We start from the raw sequence: 14,956 nt of genomic DNA on the forward strand, positions 1-14,956 counted from the left end.
CAGTATTTGTGGGATGTGTGATTGTGCTTATGTGTGGGGGAGGGTGTGGTTGTGGGGTTTGTGGGTATGGTGGGGCATGCATGGGTGACCCTGCACACGCCCCCCACCCTGCAACAGCCCGGAGCCCGTGTGCCCTGATGGTGCCTCCCTGCCACTGCCAACAGCGCACAGCCCCAGCACACCCCATGCCCACTCCAGGCTCACCCCCATCGGAGCGGATCTACTGGAACCCAGCCCACTCTGCATCACCCAACTGTGGCACATTCTGCACACAAGTGATTCCTGGTCTAGCCTCCTGGAGCCTGCATTAGGCTGTCCTGAGTCTACGCTGTGTCACCACCACTTCTGGGCTGCCTGGTGGGGTAGCGGTAGCAGGGCAGAGGAGACGCATGGCAGCTTGGCGTGCTGTGGGCTCTGAAAGGCTACACCAGGAAGTGCTGGCAGCGCTTGTGGCAAGAGGGAGAGGCTGAGTTTCCCCCAGTGCTGAACAGCAGCATCTGTCTCACACTGCTACCACTGAGCCTGGGCAGGTGAGCCCAGAGCAGGCGCAGGTCACATAGGGTTGGGGCTTTGCGTGCAGTTCCCTGCTGGTACCATGGGGCTGGGGACAGCACTGGCACACCTGGAAGGAGCTGCCACCACCTGGGCTGCCTAGAAAGGCAATCTAGCTGCAGAGCTGGCCCAGCCCCGCTGCATGCCCAAGGGGTGGCAGAATGTGCCACAGGTGGGTGGTGCGGGGTGGGCCAGGTCCGGGCTGTGCCTGGGTTCCAACAGATCCGCTACAATGGGAGTGAGCCTGGAGTGGGTGTGCAGTGCACTGGGGCTGTGTGCTGTTGGCAGTGGCAGGGAGGCACCACCTGCCACTGAACATCATTCTGTTAATTCTGAACATCGCAACAGCCTGGACACACAGGCTCCAGGCTGTTGCGGGGTGGGGGGCATGTGCAGGGGGCACCCATGCACACCCCAGCATACCTGCAAACCCCAAAACCACACCCTCCCTCACACACAAGCACACATCCCACAAATACCACACCTATGCACACACACCTGCATGCCTCTGGAAGGAGCCCCACACACTGCTACTCACATACCTCACCACACATGCACCCACACCTCCCTCCTACACACCCTGAGCCACCTTCCCCCTCCACACACTCCACAACCCCCCACAAACCCCATATCCACCCACACATCCCCACAAATACAGCCCCCACAAACCCCTCATCCCCACCCACCCACATCCACACACCTGCCACATCTATACACACACCTACAGTCCCCCACAAACCCCACACCCACCCATCTCTACCCCCACTTCCCTCCATATACCCCACAATATACAAGAGTAAGACTTCATTTTGACCTATTATGCAATCACTTCTATATACACAAAACACACGCAAATAAAGAAAAAAATATTTTTAAAAATAACATTAAAATGTTATTGTCAATTTTTTATTTTTAGTATACAATTTGGTTTTTTTCCTGGTCCCAAGATGGCAAACCCCCTCCCCAAAAGGAGTACGTCTGGAGGCAAGGGTGGGGGTGGGGATTTTGGTGGCAAAGGTCAGGGGTTGGGAGTAGGACACCTATCAAGGGGTAGGACTATCCTTGCAGCCCTGGACAATTTACCAAAACTCGTTAAGTGGCCCTCCACCTGAAATAATTGTCCGCCCCGATCTAAAGGCTAACTACATCTAAAGGCTAACTACACCTTCACAAGTCTTAGGTGGTTCAAGAAAGAGCACATATAGGTAAATAATCCCACTAATCTTGAATACAAATTTCAGTTTAAAGCAAAGCACTATACAAGGCAGGTGTTACAAAGGATTCCAGTTCTCTGGTTTTCCTACCTGATGCTATGGCTCAAAGGCAAGCAAATCTTCATCGTGAGACTGAGAAATGAACAGAAAGCTACAAGCTCAAACTGCGAGTTCATCCAAGTTATTAGCATTAAAACTGAGAACACAAAATAGTGACTGCTTAGATACCAGTGGGAGGACTCTCTGACAAGTGCTTTTAGAAATCTTGAAGTGACTGGGCGTGAAAAATATTTTTCAGTTGTCTTTTGGAGGACAACCCAAAATATCTCTCAGGTGCATGCTGAGGAAAAGAAAGTGATAAAACATAGTTCAATAACTGTGATAGAAGAGGATACAAATTAAGCTATTCACTTCAAAACTGAGTTCACTTCTGTTTTATGTCATGTTTTCCTTGTAGACTGCTGCTAATTAGAATTGATTGAACCCTCATGAACACATTGGGGGGGGGGGGGCGGAAAGAGTTGTCTTTTGGGTTTTTTTGTTCTTTGTTGGTTTTTTAAAAGGAGACACCCATGCCACTTAAATCAAAAAAGGAAGACCAAGTTGTTGGAATACTCCTTCAGCCTGCATCAGAAAGTATGACCTCAGATGGCAAACAACTCAAGAAGTTGTAGGATCCCAAATGGTCTTGGGTCACACAGGAATCACTAAGGATAAACGCTGCTTTGTCCTATTTCTCACAAGTCTCAGTAGAAGTAGTGATTGGAATAAATATATAAACCAGCTTGACCACAGAATCAGAAAAGCATTTGCTACAAAACCCTGATTGCAATCATCTCTGAAGCAAAACACTGACATTTCTTGTTCATGTACATCACAAACAGATGAATGACAGAAAGTTTGAATCAAAGCCATGGAACATCAATTTGTGATTCTCAAAGAAGCATCTGACAAAAACAGGTAGTGCATATTGAATACTCTGCAATCAAGTCATTGAGAGAGCAAAAAGAACAGAAAAAAGTACAAAATCCAGAGGCTCAACTATTATGTGTACAACCAACACTAGCTCCCCTTCACGTACGTAGCATACTGTCTTTATATTGTCCAACATTCACATGGACTGATTTTGAATAAAAGATAGGGAATGCTTACACGCCTTGTGCACTGTTTTTGGTTCTAGAATGTTAATGTGCAATAGCAGCTTTTGTCCCGTATCACACATCTGTCTACAGGGGCTCCCCAGCTTCCTAGCAGAAGAGAAGACTCCCTAGTAGGAAAAATGGAGAGGCAATTCAAGAGCTGCACAAACATTCTAAGGAATTTATATGAGCACTTCAAAATCCTGTGCCCAGGTTAGGTTATCCACATGCAAGCTTTCAGACACTTAACAGCAATTTGTTATGCAATATGTAGATTAGGGGCAGGCAATTATTTCAGGTGGAGGGCCACTTACCAAATTTTGGCAAGCTGTTGAGGGCCACATGGGTAGCCGCCCCCTGACAGGTGCCCCACCTCCTGGTCACCATTTTGGGACCAAAAGTCCTGCTCCCTAACCTTTGCCACCAGAAGCCCCTCCCCCTGCTCCCAGAAATATTCCTTACAGCATGGGGTTTTGCCATCTCAGAACCAGAAAAATACCAAATTTTATTCTAAAAAGTGAACATCTACAACATTAATTTGATTTAAAAAAGTATTTTTGTCCTGATTTACATGCATTTGTGTAGAGTACCTATAGGTGATTGCACAATAGCTTAAAATGAAGTCTTACTCTTGTATACTCCTTGATCTCCTCTAGGTACTTCATAATGGATTCCTTGAGGACCTGCTCCATGATCTCTCTAGAGATCAAGGGGAGGTTGACTGGTCTGTAGTTCCCCAGATCCTCCTCCTTTCCTTTCTTAAAGATGGGAACAATATTTGCCCTTTTCCAATCACCCAGGACCTCACCTGACCTCCACAAGTTTGTAAAGAGGATAGCCCAGGGCTCCGAAATTACCTCAGTCAACTCCTTCAGTAACCTAGGGCACACCCCGTCTGGCCCTGCAGACTTGAAAGCTTCTAACTCCTTTCAGTAATCCCTAACCCATTCTTCCATTACTCCAGGCTGTTGATCTCTTTCCCCATCTTCGCTGCCAACTGCACTCAGCATCTGGAAGCTGCCTCTATTTGAGATGACTGAAATAAGCGAGACATTAAGCACTTCAGGCTTCCCTGCCTCATCCATAACTAGACTGCCTTCTGCATTCCATAAGGTACCTATAGTTTCTTTAGTCTTTCTTTAGTCTCTTGACATACTCATTAAATCTTTTTTTATGGCCTTTTATGCCCCTTGCCAGCTACATGTCAAATCATGCCTTGGTCTTCCTAATTTTTCCCTGGTTTTCCATGCATTTAAGAGTTGGCACTGACAGATTCCATAAGAAAGAGAAAGTATGGAGAAATGAAGTTAGTCCAATGGAGTGCTTGGTGTACAGGTCTTGGGGATCCCAAAAAAAGGGCATTTGGTAGATGACAGAGGATTCAATGACAATATCAGAGGCACAGTAGTACTCTTTTGGATCCCCACATTTTTGCAGAAGTTCTAAGAACATTAATCCCAGAAAGGAGGAGGAATTATGTTGTGTTTGCTATCAGTATTTTACCAAGACTCCTGCTCATTTCAAGCATATGTAGCCTAAAAAGGGATGTGTGAACCCAGAGTATGTTAACTGGGAGGGTGTCATTCATCTTGCACGAAGGAACCTTGAAATTCCTTTAAATAATAAGTCCTCCACCACCGCCTACACTTCCTTAAAAATGCCTAAATGTTGAAGCCATGAAGAAGCTCTCATAACTTTAGTGGTTCTCAGATTGTGAGGCTGCATCCACAGCATCCAGTACTGTTTGTAACAAAAATTTAATTAACAACGTGTCTTCATCTACAATTGCCAAACTTTGCTTTGTTTCCCTGAGACAGTTTATCATGGAATATTGCAGTACTTACAGAATCACATAAAACCATGGCTGGAAGAGACCTCTGAAGGACATCTAGTCTAAGCCTATGGCAGGATTGTCCCTATCCAAACCATACCATACAAATCTTTTTCTAACAAGTTACTAAAACTACACACACAATTCTATCACAAAACCACAAGGCACAGCACCCTGGCCTGCGACAGGTAAAGCAGGGGGACAACGACAGCCAGCATCCTGCTGTTGTAAGGGTTGTTAAAATATGTTCAGGAGATCCAACGGGGCCATGCCTCCCACTACAGATAAAGGCAAAAAAACCTCAGAATCTGTAACCAATCTGACCATGGGGTAAAAAACTTCTTCCTGACCCCAAATGCAGTGATTGGTCTGACTCTAAGTGATAGAGCAAGATCACCTAGTGGTTTCAGTCTCAACAGGAACACTGTCACACCCTAGTCAAAATCCCCAGCCTTAGCGCCAGCCAAAACCCAGTGCTTCTGGAACAAGGAAAACAAAAACAACAAGCCCTGACAACAGGAGGCTGGGGGAGGGGGAAGAATTCCTTCCCAGCTGTATGTGGCAACCAGTAATGCCCAGAAGCATAGGAAATGCCCACAGTAAAATGTAAGCATAGCTAAGCTGAGATCATCCCTGACCAATATTTATCCAACCTCTTCTTGAACATCTCCAGTGAAGTAGACAACAACTACCCTAGCTCTGACAGTGATTTTTTTCCTAATATCCTATCTAAACCTCTTTTGCTAGAACTTCAAGGCATTGGTTCATGTACTACTCTCCGCAGCAAGAGAGAAAAGCCGTTTTCCTTTTCTTTATGGTAGCCCTTCAGGTATTTGAAGAGTGCTATCATGTACCCTGTTAATTGTCTCTTCTGCAAGCTGAGCATACTTATTTCCTTCAACCTCTTGTCTCCAAGCCCTTCATCATTTTGCTGCCTGCCTCTGGACCCTCTTTAACTTCTCCACATCTTCTGTAAAATGTCCTACTGATGCAGTCCAAAACTGCATTCACTTTTTGTACAGCTGTTACACTGCAGACTTGTATTGAGTCTGTGACTCACTAAGACTCCTAGACCTTTCTCCATAGTGCTGCCATGCAGCCAGTTGTCACCCTTTTTTGTTTTTTGCATTTTCTTCTTCAAGATGTAGTACCCTGGATCTGAACTTCACCCTGTTAGCTCCAGCCCAGCTCTGCAATCTGTCAAGGTCCTCCTTAATTGTACTCTTGTCCTTCAGTATGTTCACAATCCTTCCCAGTTTTTCATCTGCAAATGTGCTCAAGAAGCTGTCTATTCTAGCACCCAAATAATTAGTAAATTTGTTGAACAACACTGGGCCTAGGACAGACCCCTGTGGGACTCCATTTGAAATCTCTTGCCATTCTAACATAGACCCATATATAATTACCATTTACTTGAGGCTACTGAGCCAGCTGTCTATCCTTATGGTAGTTTTAGTCATGTGGGACTTTGGCAAAAGCCTAGCTGAAGTCCAAATCCACTACATCCACCACATCCCCTTCATCCATCCAACTAGTTATTTTGTCAAAGATCAAGTTTGTTTTACACTATTTGTTCAGAGTAAAGCCATAATGGCTACTTGTGATCAGTCTTCCCTTTTCCAGATGCTTGCAAATAAACTTCCTCCAGTAACTTTCTAGGTATTTAAGTGCAGGTAATCAGTGTGTAGTTCTCTGGGTCCTCCTTCTTGCCTTAAAAGGCATGATCTTGGCCCTTTTCCAGACCTCTGGAACCTTGCCCATCTCCCACAACTTTGTAAATAAATATTCTTGCCAAGAGCTTTTATATGTCCTTTTTTACTTCGTTCACTACCCTGGGATGAAGTCTATCAGGCCCTGCTGACTTGAATTCATTCAGACTTAAGAGCACAGCAATTTTTCATTTTGTTCTCATCCCTCAGCTTGTCCCCTTCCTTATCCAAGTAATCCTTACTAGCTGTCTGGCTGCAGCTTTTTTTTTTGTTTTTGTGAAGACTGAGGCACAGCAGCTGTTGATTAGCTCTGCCTTTTTTTTGCATCTTTTGTTAAGATTCCCCCCCCGCCCGACTAGTTAACAGTGGACCCACAACTTTGTTGGTCTTTCTTTTCTGGCTAACATTTATAGAACCTCTTTGTGCTGTCTTTGACTTTCCTTACCAAGTGAAGCTCATTTTACACGTTTGGCCTTCCTAATTTTGTCCCTGCAAGCTCTTGCTATTTCTTGGTATGCTTTCTTGGTGACCTGCCCGTCTTTCCATTGCCTGTATGCTTTCTTTTTGAATTTGAGGCATCCTAGAAGCTCTTTGCGGTCTCTTGCCATTCTTGTGCTTCCATCATACCAGAATAGCTTCTTATTTGGCTTCCAATATAGTCTCCTTTGGAAACTTCCTGCCCTCCTAGGCCCCTTATCCTTCAGTCTGTCCTCCCAGGATGCCTTCAGTCAGTTGAAATCCATCACTTTGAAATCCAAGGTCTTAGTTCTGCTGACCTCATGCTTACACAATCCCAGAATCATGAATTTTATCATATTGTGATCATTTCTTCCCAACCTTTCCCCAGCACCTTCATATCCTCCACTAGTTCTTCCCTAGTTGTATCCTCAACTTCCTGGAACAGAAAGTTGTCCTTCACGCAAGTTTGGAACTTATTTATGTTTGGCTGTATTACTCTTTTAGCAGATGTCCAGAAAACTGAAGTCTCCCATCAGAATCATCTCATAACTTTTGCATAGTTGTCACCTCCTTGAAGAGAGCTTCGTCCATCTTTTCTTCCCGACTTGGTGATCTCTAGTAAATCCCCACCAGTATATCTGTGCTGTATCTTTCACTGTTTATCTTTACCCACATACAATTTGAAATGCTACCCGCTTCCTTCTGAACCAGGGAACAAGGAGTATGCAGTTTTGGCATAAGGCAATGCCACCACATTTTCTCCCAACCCTGTCCTTCCAAAACAAAGTGTAGCCCTCTGTTGATGTGCCAGTCATAAGAGCTGCCCCACCAAGCCTGATATCAATCAGATCATAGTTTTTCACATAAGAACATAAAAACGAAGAATATAAGAACATAAGAACTGCCATTTACGGGATCACAATATGATCAGATCATAAGTCCAACCTGTCCCATTTCCTGCATCGCACTGTCAGAGTGAATGCTAAAAGTGAGTGAATATGGTATGTCCAGGGTTTTTTTCCCCACTATTCCTCTCTCACTTGCAGCCTCCAGGCATTTAAGGTCTAGGAAGTTTTGATTCATAAGCTGCACCCTTCACTCCCATACTCAACAGCTATCAGCTGGAGTTCCATGCCACTAACCAACAGCAAAGAACTGGGGGCATGTAGCTGCACATGGTCATGTTTATTTGGCCACGTGCTCCCCACTCCATGCCACTGCCCAGCGGTGCAGAACTCCGGCCAGTCAGCAATACTGGGGTGTGCAGCAGTGCGGAGCCAAGGGCCTGCACCAGTAGCCCACCAGACTACTGCTGGGCTAAATATTAAAAAGTTCCAGAGGCCAGATCCAGCCTGTGGGCCAAATATTTGACACAGACTTATTTTTTATTTTGACCTACTCAATTCCCTTTTGCACCACTTGTTGCTGTCCTGTGGCTCTGGTCCTTTTTCCAGAGTTGGGCTGCTTCTTCTGGCCCTTTCCCCCCCTGAATAGTTTCTTTTGTTTAGAAGCTTTTGTTCACCACCCCCTGTGAAACCTAATTTAAAACCCTCCTTACTAGGTTGACTAGATGGCACCTGAAGATGCTCTTTCCCATTATGGTCAAATAGATACCACCTCTTGACAGCAGTCCTCCTACCAGGTCATCTACCCATTGTGAAAGAATCCAATGCCTTCACATCAACACCACCACCTCAACCATTAATTTACTTCTATGATATGATAGTTCCTGCCTGGGTCCTTACCTTCCACTAGGAAAACTGCCGAAAATACCACGTGTGCTCCAAGCCCCTTTAATCCTCTCGCCAAGAGCCCTGTAAGCTCCTCTGACCTGCTCAATGTCATTCCTGGTACTATCATTGGTGCCTACATGGACAAGCAGGAAAGTGTAGTTGTCTGCAGGATGGGTGTGCTCTAACAGTTTTTCTGTAACATCCTCAAAACAAGCTTCAGGCAGATAGAACACCTCCCAGGACTCCAAATCCTGATGACAAATCGGTGCTTCTGTTCCCCATAGAAAGGAGCTGCCAACCCAACCCCCCAACCACCCTTCTCTTCCTTCTCAGTGCAATAGTCTTAGAGGCCCATCCTTGCAGGCTGCACTTCCTGCTTTTTAGACTGCTGGTCCTCTGGGCCTTGCCTGCCGATGTCCTCACCTCCGCCTCTTCCCCAGCTGTTCCACTGCAGGGTGTCTGAATGCAGTTGCTGACTTCAGTCTGTTCCTCTTGAATTCTGGGGCCTCTCCTTCTTCTAGTAGTCTTTGCCATTAGCGATTGATCTGAAATACTAAATCAGCGAGTTGGCATTTTGTAATTTTTCTATGGAAACAAGTTCAATAGGTTTGGCAGCTTTAACAAAAGGTGTTACTTAGTCCTTTTGCTGGCCACTACAATAATAAGGGAATTTGTAATAAATATAAATGCAAATATTCCACTCTCCCAAATGGAATATAGTACTTTGGTCATCATAAACAGGATTGTACGAAAGTACAGCTGGAAGGGACTTCAGAAGGTCATCTTGTCCAACCCACTGCTTAAGACAGGATGGCAACTGCAACTGCACCACCTCTGTTGGAAGCGTGTTCCAGATTTTGGTTACTGTATGGAAGTTTTTCCGTAGGCCTAGCCTAAACTTTTCCCTGACTAGCTTGTGCCCACTGGTCCTTGTCCTCCCAGGGGGTGCTTTTCTGATCATCCCTGACTACCCTATTCCAGCCAAGTGTCTGTCCAACCTGCTCCAAAGAGCCTGACACCTTATCACAGAAGGAAATCAGGTTGGTCAGGCATGAGTGAATCCATTGGTCAGCATGGTGAATCCATGCTGGCTGTTCCTGGTCACTTTGTTCTCCTTCAGATGCTTCACAACAGATTATTTGAGGACCTGCTCCATAATCTTTCCAGGTACAGGTCAGATTGATGGGTCTAAAATTCCCCGAATCCTCCCACTTCCCTTTCTGAAAGATGGGTACTCTATTTGTCCTTTTCCAATCACCCAGGACTTCACCCAAGCTACATGCATTCTCAAAGAGGATAACTAATGGCTCCAAAATTAACTCTAATTCCTTTAGTACCCTAGTGTGCATCCCTTCTATTTACTTTAAACAAAATATTTTGTTTAAAAGCAGTAACGGCTGGAGTGTGTTGCACTGATATACTCTTAAACCCAGCACAGCCATTTTCATAAGAAAGGCAATTTAATTAGGCATACAACCCTGAAGAACAGCTAGTGATTTCTGAGGGGTTCCCACACTTTAACAACAACAACAACATCAGAATCTGTAGTGCCTGTGTTATCTTAACATTCCCTGCAACTTTTTTAAATCTTCAGGAAGAGACAAGCTTGGTACAATTAAATGATTTGGTTAAAAGAATGGCAGCACCTTAACTGGAAAAAATACCTTCTTATTCAGGCTGGTCCTAATCTCACACTGATGCCTTTGTGGAAGAGTAGAAGTTAGATGTCACTTAAATAGAACAAATCTCTGCCTTGGTGTTCCATGCTTATAATGCTATGTGCATGTTTCCCATAATGAGCCAGAGAGAACTAGGAATGGCTACCGCCAATTATACATCAATGGGGAAGAATCTCATGGAGTAACCAAGGTATGTGGGGTTGCTTAGCCATAAATACAGAATACTGATATACCCTACCTGCTCAGGATAAGAATCCAGGGGGACACGGGGGGAACCTGATATAGCTTTCCCATTACTAGAAAACTGATACCTCTGGACCCAAGGAAAAAGCTGTGGACAATAGGTGTAGACCAGGGCTATCCAATTTCAGCAAGCCATCACTCCAAGATCTGCCCCAGCCCCTTGGGACACTCCTCCCAATGTTTGTACTGTGCCAGCAGCACACGGCCCTCTGTCCCATGGGCTGGGCTAGGCCCTCTCCCGTCACATAGCATTAGGAAAGGTAGCTGCTGGGGCCCAGCTGCTGTATGCTAGCTGCTCGTGAGCTGCGCACAGTTCAGTGGTCATGTGCTAGCCCCTCGCAAGCTGCATGTTACCCGTGAGCCACCCTGATATAGACCAAGGCCTATGCTGACTTGTAGGCTAGGGACAGAAGTTACACATAAACCGGTTTAAAAATGGCTGAAACTGGTTTAAGATAAACCTGGCTGAATCAGACTTAACTGATTTGGGTCAAACTTGTTTATAAAATTTCTGTCGCAGACCCCTTCCTGGTTCAAGTTAAATTATAGTCCCCTTGGGTGATTGATGCCTCCCTAGCCTGGCGGGGTGGGGCACCAGCAGGGCACAACTGGGGCAGGGGGGTCCCCAGCAGCTGGTGGCTGAGCGCACCAGCGGCATGGCAGCAGTGGAGGTGCCAGGACTTCTGCCACCAACGTCCTGCCAGCAGAGCCAATTTCGCAGGGGTGGGGGGGAAACGGGACACAGATGAGCACTCTCTATGCCTCCCTACGAGTCAGAGCACTCGCTCTCAGGGGGAGGCACCATGTGCCCCCCCAATGTCCTCACTACACATTGCCTATCACAGTCCCCCAGCATGCTTTCCAGCCCTGGGCTGGGCTATGCTGTCTGCTCCAGAGGGCAGGGCTGGCCACACCCCACTGCTCCCTAGCTGGAGCAGTAAGGACTGGCTAATGGGGGAAGGGGGGCAGGGGGAGGGGCAAGCCTGGCTGGGGATGCAGCCCAGTCTAGAGGGGGCAGATCCTACCCCAGGAAAACCCCAGCTGGGGTCTGGTGCCAGGGGTGGGGGGACATTAAATAACCCTTCCCCCTCTCAAATTTACTGCAGACTGCAGCTGAGGACTACAAATCCCAGAGGCACCTGGACGCAGGAGGAAGAAATGATGAGCAACCCTGCAGAATCCTGCTACTCTAATTCTGGACTGCAAGTCCCAGAGATGTCAGGGACAGCAGGAAGAGGAAGTGAACACACAACCAGAGAGCCATGTTCTAGTGCCCTCCCCCCCACAACCTTCTGGCCTGAGCCACTGCAGGCATGTGGCTGCATTTCCTTAATCAAAGATAAATGTCTGTTCACTTCTGCTTCAATTTAACCTGTGCAGCTTAGACTAACTTGCAAAGACTGAATTGATTCAGCCTCGGGCTTTTTGTCTGTCTGTACTTAGCTGTAGAGAGTACTAATGATGGCGTAAGTTCACATCTGTGATTTATAACACACTTCAATTTCTACTGCTTTTCATTACACAATTCTTTGTCTGCTAGTACTATGAATCAAGCCAGTAGTGGAGACTATTAGTAACAGAGGTGGCCCTATCCTTCCTGACCAGCAATAGTAAGATTTTGCAGATTGTGCTGTTGTGCTACAGGTGTGCTCAGCTGTGAAGGCATAGGATTACTCTCTGCTGCCTCTCAGCAGCAGACAACATTATAGGGCCTTTAGGATTTAGTCGCCAAAGAGGTCAGTATTGCACTTTTCAGGAATATTAATTGTATTTGTACCAGGACACAGTATCTCACTAGACTTAGAATAGAATAGAGATTTCAGTTTCCTTTTAGAGGTAAATTTTGACAATCATTCACTCTTCTCCTTAACAAAGAATTTAGGTTTTCCTCCTTTTGTGGAAACACCCCTATGGTGAACAAGTGACAGAAGAAACCCTATATTCAATTTACATTAAACCTGGATAGACTCATCTCACTTTGAACCAACTGTACAAGGGGTTCTTGTATGGCCAGGATCTGATCCAGCCCTCCCTGATCATTCTAGTAATGTTACTCCCAAATACCAAGAACAAGGAATAATTTAAATCATCAATAATTTAAACTTAATAATTGTATTAATTATTTTAAGAGTAAAAAGGATCCCAACTGGCTGAAAGTGACAGATTTAACATTAATCTTCTCTGGGCACTTAAATGAAAGAATGGCAAGCTTCTTTATCAAGCATCTTAAACTTAAGACACTGAGGGCAGACGAGACTGAGTCATCACGTTAAATAAGGGATGCATCCATCCTAGAAAATAAAATATTAAATCTAAAATACTATAGTAATTTGGAAACTAACTTTGCATTAGCTCTTTCCTCACTTTATGACACTAAATACTGGAAAGCCACTAGAAACATTAGTTTGTCATGACGTGTTGACATCTTCCCTATTTTGGTTAACATTACATCAAGAAAATCACTTTGATAGTGTCAATTAAAAGGATTTCAAACAAACGAGCCAATGAGAAAGAATCCAGGAGACACTAAAGCCCAGCAGCAACTCTGCTACGAAAGCAAATGGAGCTCATCCAAAGCAATTCAGCTCATTACAAATAGATTAGCTAAGTAGAAAAGAATCCCCTTTGCTGAAGAGATTTTAGCATTGAAGAAAATTCAATGATCCAGAGGAACAAACCTAGAAAAAGGCCCAAGTAAAGCTCTAGTGAAAAAGTTCTTGGGTAACTGAGTGCCATTAGGAGCTCATGGATGATGTGAGCTGTGCAGCATCAATTACTACAACACTCCAAGAGGAAAATATACCCCATCTCTGAAAGCTAAGAAATATTAGTATGAACTAGGAAAGAAGGAAATCAAATGCAATGAGATGATAAATGTGATACAGCAAAAATAGAAAAGATTAAACCATCTTAGCAATATTTAAACTTATTCAGGGCTTCTTCCTGATGCCATTAAAGTCCACTTGAGTTTTGCTGTCCATTTCAATGAGAGCCAAAGTAGGCACATATGCCTCAAGGTCAGTTTTCAGGGAGGTGTTACATCAACAAGAGTCAAGCAAGATAAATACACACACAGATTACCAGCTATGGGTTGCTCGTAATTTGAAATGTTTTGGTTTTGAATTGACCTGCTAAAAATGTTTATGGTGAATTGATGTATGTGACTAATGACATCTTATAAAATTAAAAATACCAGTTAGCTTTAGGTTTGCTCTGACAGCCCCAAACAGCACACAGATCTGATATGAGGAAATGGTTAGAACGTTGAGCCAGCCCAGAAAGGATCAAGAATAGATCAGCACATTTTTCCTGTGATACTTATCTATGCAGGTATAAAGTTTAAAACTCACTTCATGCTTCAGCATTACAGCAGAATTGTTACTGAGTCACGGGTGCCTGAAGCCTCGTGAGTCACAGGGGGGCATGTGCCCCCCCTGACACCAGTCAGCGACTGGGGGGGCGGTGTCCCCCGGCAGCCAATCGTGCTGGCTGTGGGGGCGCCGATCTCACTCTCGGTAAAAGCGGCCACGCTGCTTCCGGAGCTCTATGGCCATTTCTGAAAGCAGCGCAACTGCTTTTGCTGGTGGCCCTGCTCCCCCGCAGGGGGGCACTGGTGCTCCCACCTGCCCCCCTGCCCACTGCCTATACAGGTAGCATGGCCTGATAGGGGGGTGCACTGCTGCTCTCAGGGGGTGCATGTGCACCCCCTACGTGTCACCCCTGGTCTGAGTGACAGCCGAAAACGAAGCATCTAGGATGCGAAAAGTGAAAAAAAACAATGCTCTTGCCCTACAGTAAAATGTGGTTCTAAGTGTCAGTGTGAATCCCAATGTAGGAGCACCTGAACTACATGTTCACAAGATTAGATAGAGTATTCTGAACAACAGAGTCTCTTGGTACCACAACTGCACTTTGCCCTTTGCACTTGTGCATAAGGAGGCCCAAAGCAGCTGCATGCCTCCCTCATTTACCTTTTAATTCAAATGCTATGGTGACACAAAACTCTGAAAACAATGACTGAGGATAGGTCATGGGGTCCACAGTACCATATGGACTGTATCTTCAATAACCAGTTACAGGAAGACAAGTAACTATTCAAGTATGTGACAGCATGGATACCACTGGGTTTGTCTGATAGGAGAGAGACATCAGTCAGCTGGTAACAGAGGTATGCAAGACTGTTAATTTTGTATATTTTTTGGCCTTTAGAACATCTGATTATGGCAATAAGCAAATGAAACAACAATCTGAATGGCTTGGTCTCATCTGCATAGTAAAAGCAAAACCCTGGAAACAGAAAATCCAAGGAAGTCTAAAGAATGACTTCTGGGTGAGGTCTCTCTCTCATGTTCTCTGAGGAATAATAAAAAGTAAGGGGAGGGGGTAGGGGAGGGAAA

At 45.2% G+C, this 14,956-nt stretch overlaps 1 protein-coding gene across 16 annotated transcripts in view; it reads right to left on the minus strand.

Annotated features, from left to right (window-relative positions):
* The window catches only part of TNRC6B (trinucleotide repeat containing 6B), a 188,975-nt gene that overhangs the window by 133,312 nt on the left and 40,707 nt on the right, over nt 1–14,956 (minus strand). For 3 of the 16 annotated variants that reach the window (XM_025208900.1, XM_025208897.1, XM_025208898.1), the window contains 2 exons: nt 9,061–9,190; nt 2,919–3,033 (listed from right to left, as the gene is read on the minus strand). The exons of 11 other annotated variants lie outside the window; for them this stretch is intronic. The gene's annotated coding sequence lies outside the window, so the exon portion shown is untranslated. Of the gene's footprint in view, nt 1–2,918; nt 3,034–8,649; nt 9,039–9,060; nt 9,191–14,956 lie in introns of those variants that run through there. 2 more of the 16 variants (XM_025208904.1, XM_025208902.1) reach the window with 1 other exon arrangement.

The sequence above is a fragment of the Alligator sinensis genome, unplaced genomic scaffold (genome assembly GCF_000455745.1).
Source record: "Alligator sinensis unplaced genomic scaffold, ASM45574v1 scaffold215_1, whole genome shotgun sequence".
NCBI classification, from domain to species: Eukaryota; Metazoa; Chordata; order Crocodylia; family Alligatoridae; genus Alligator; species Alligator sinensis.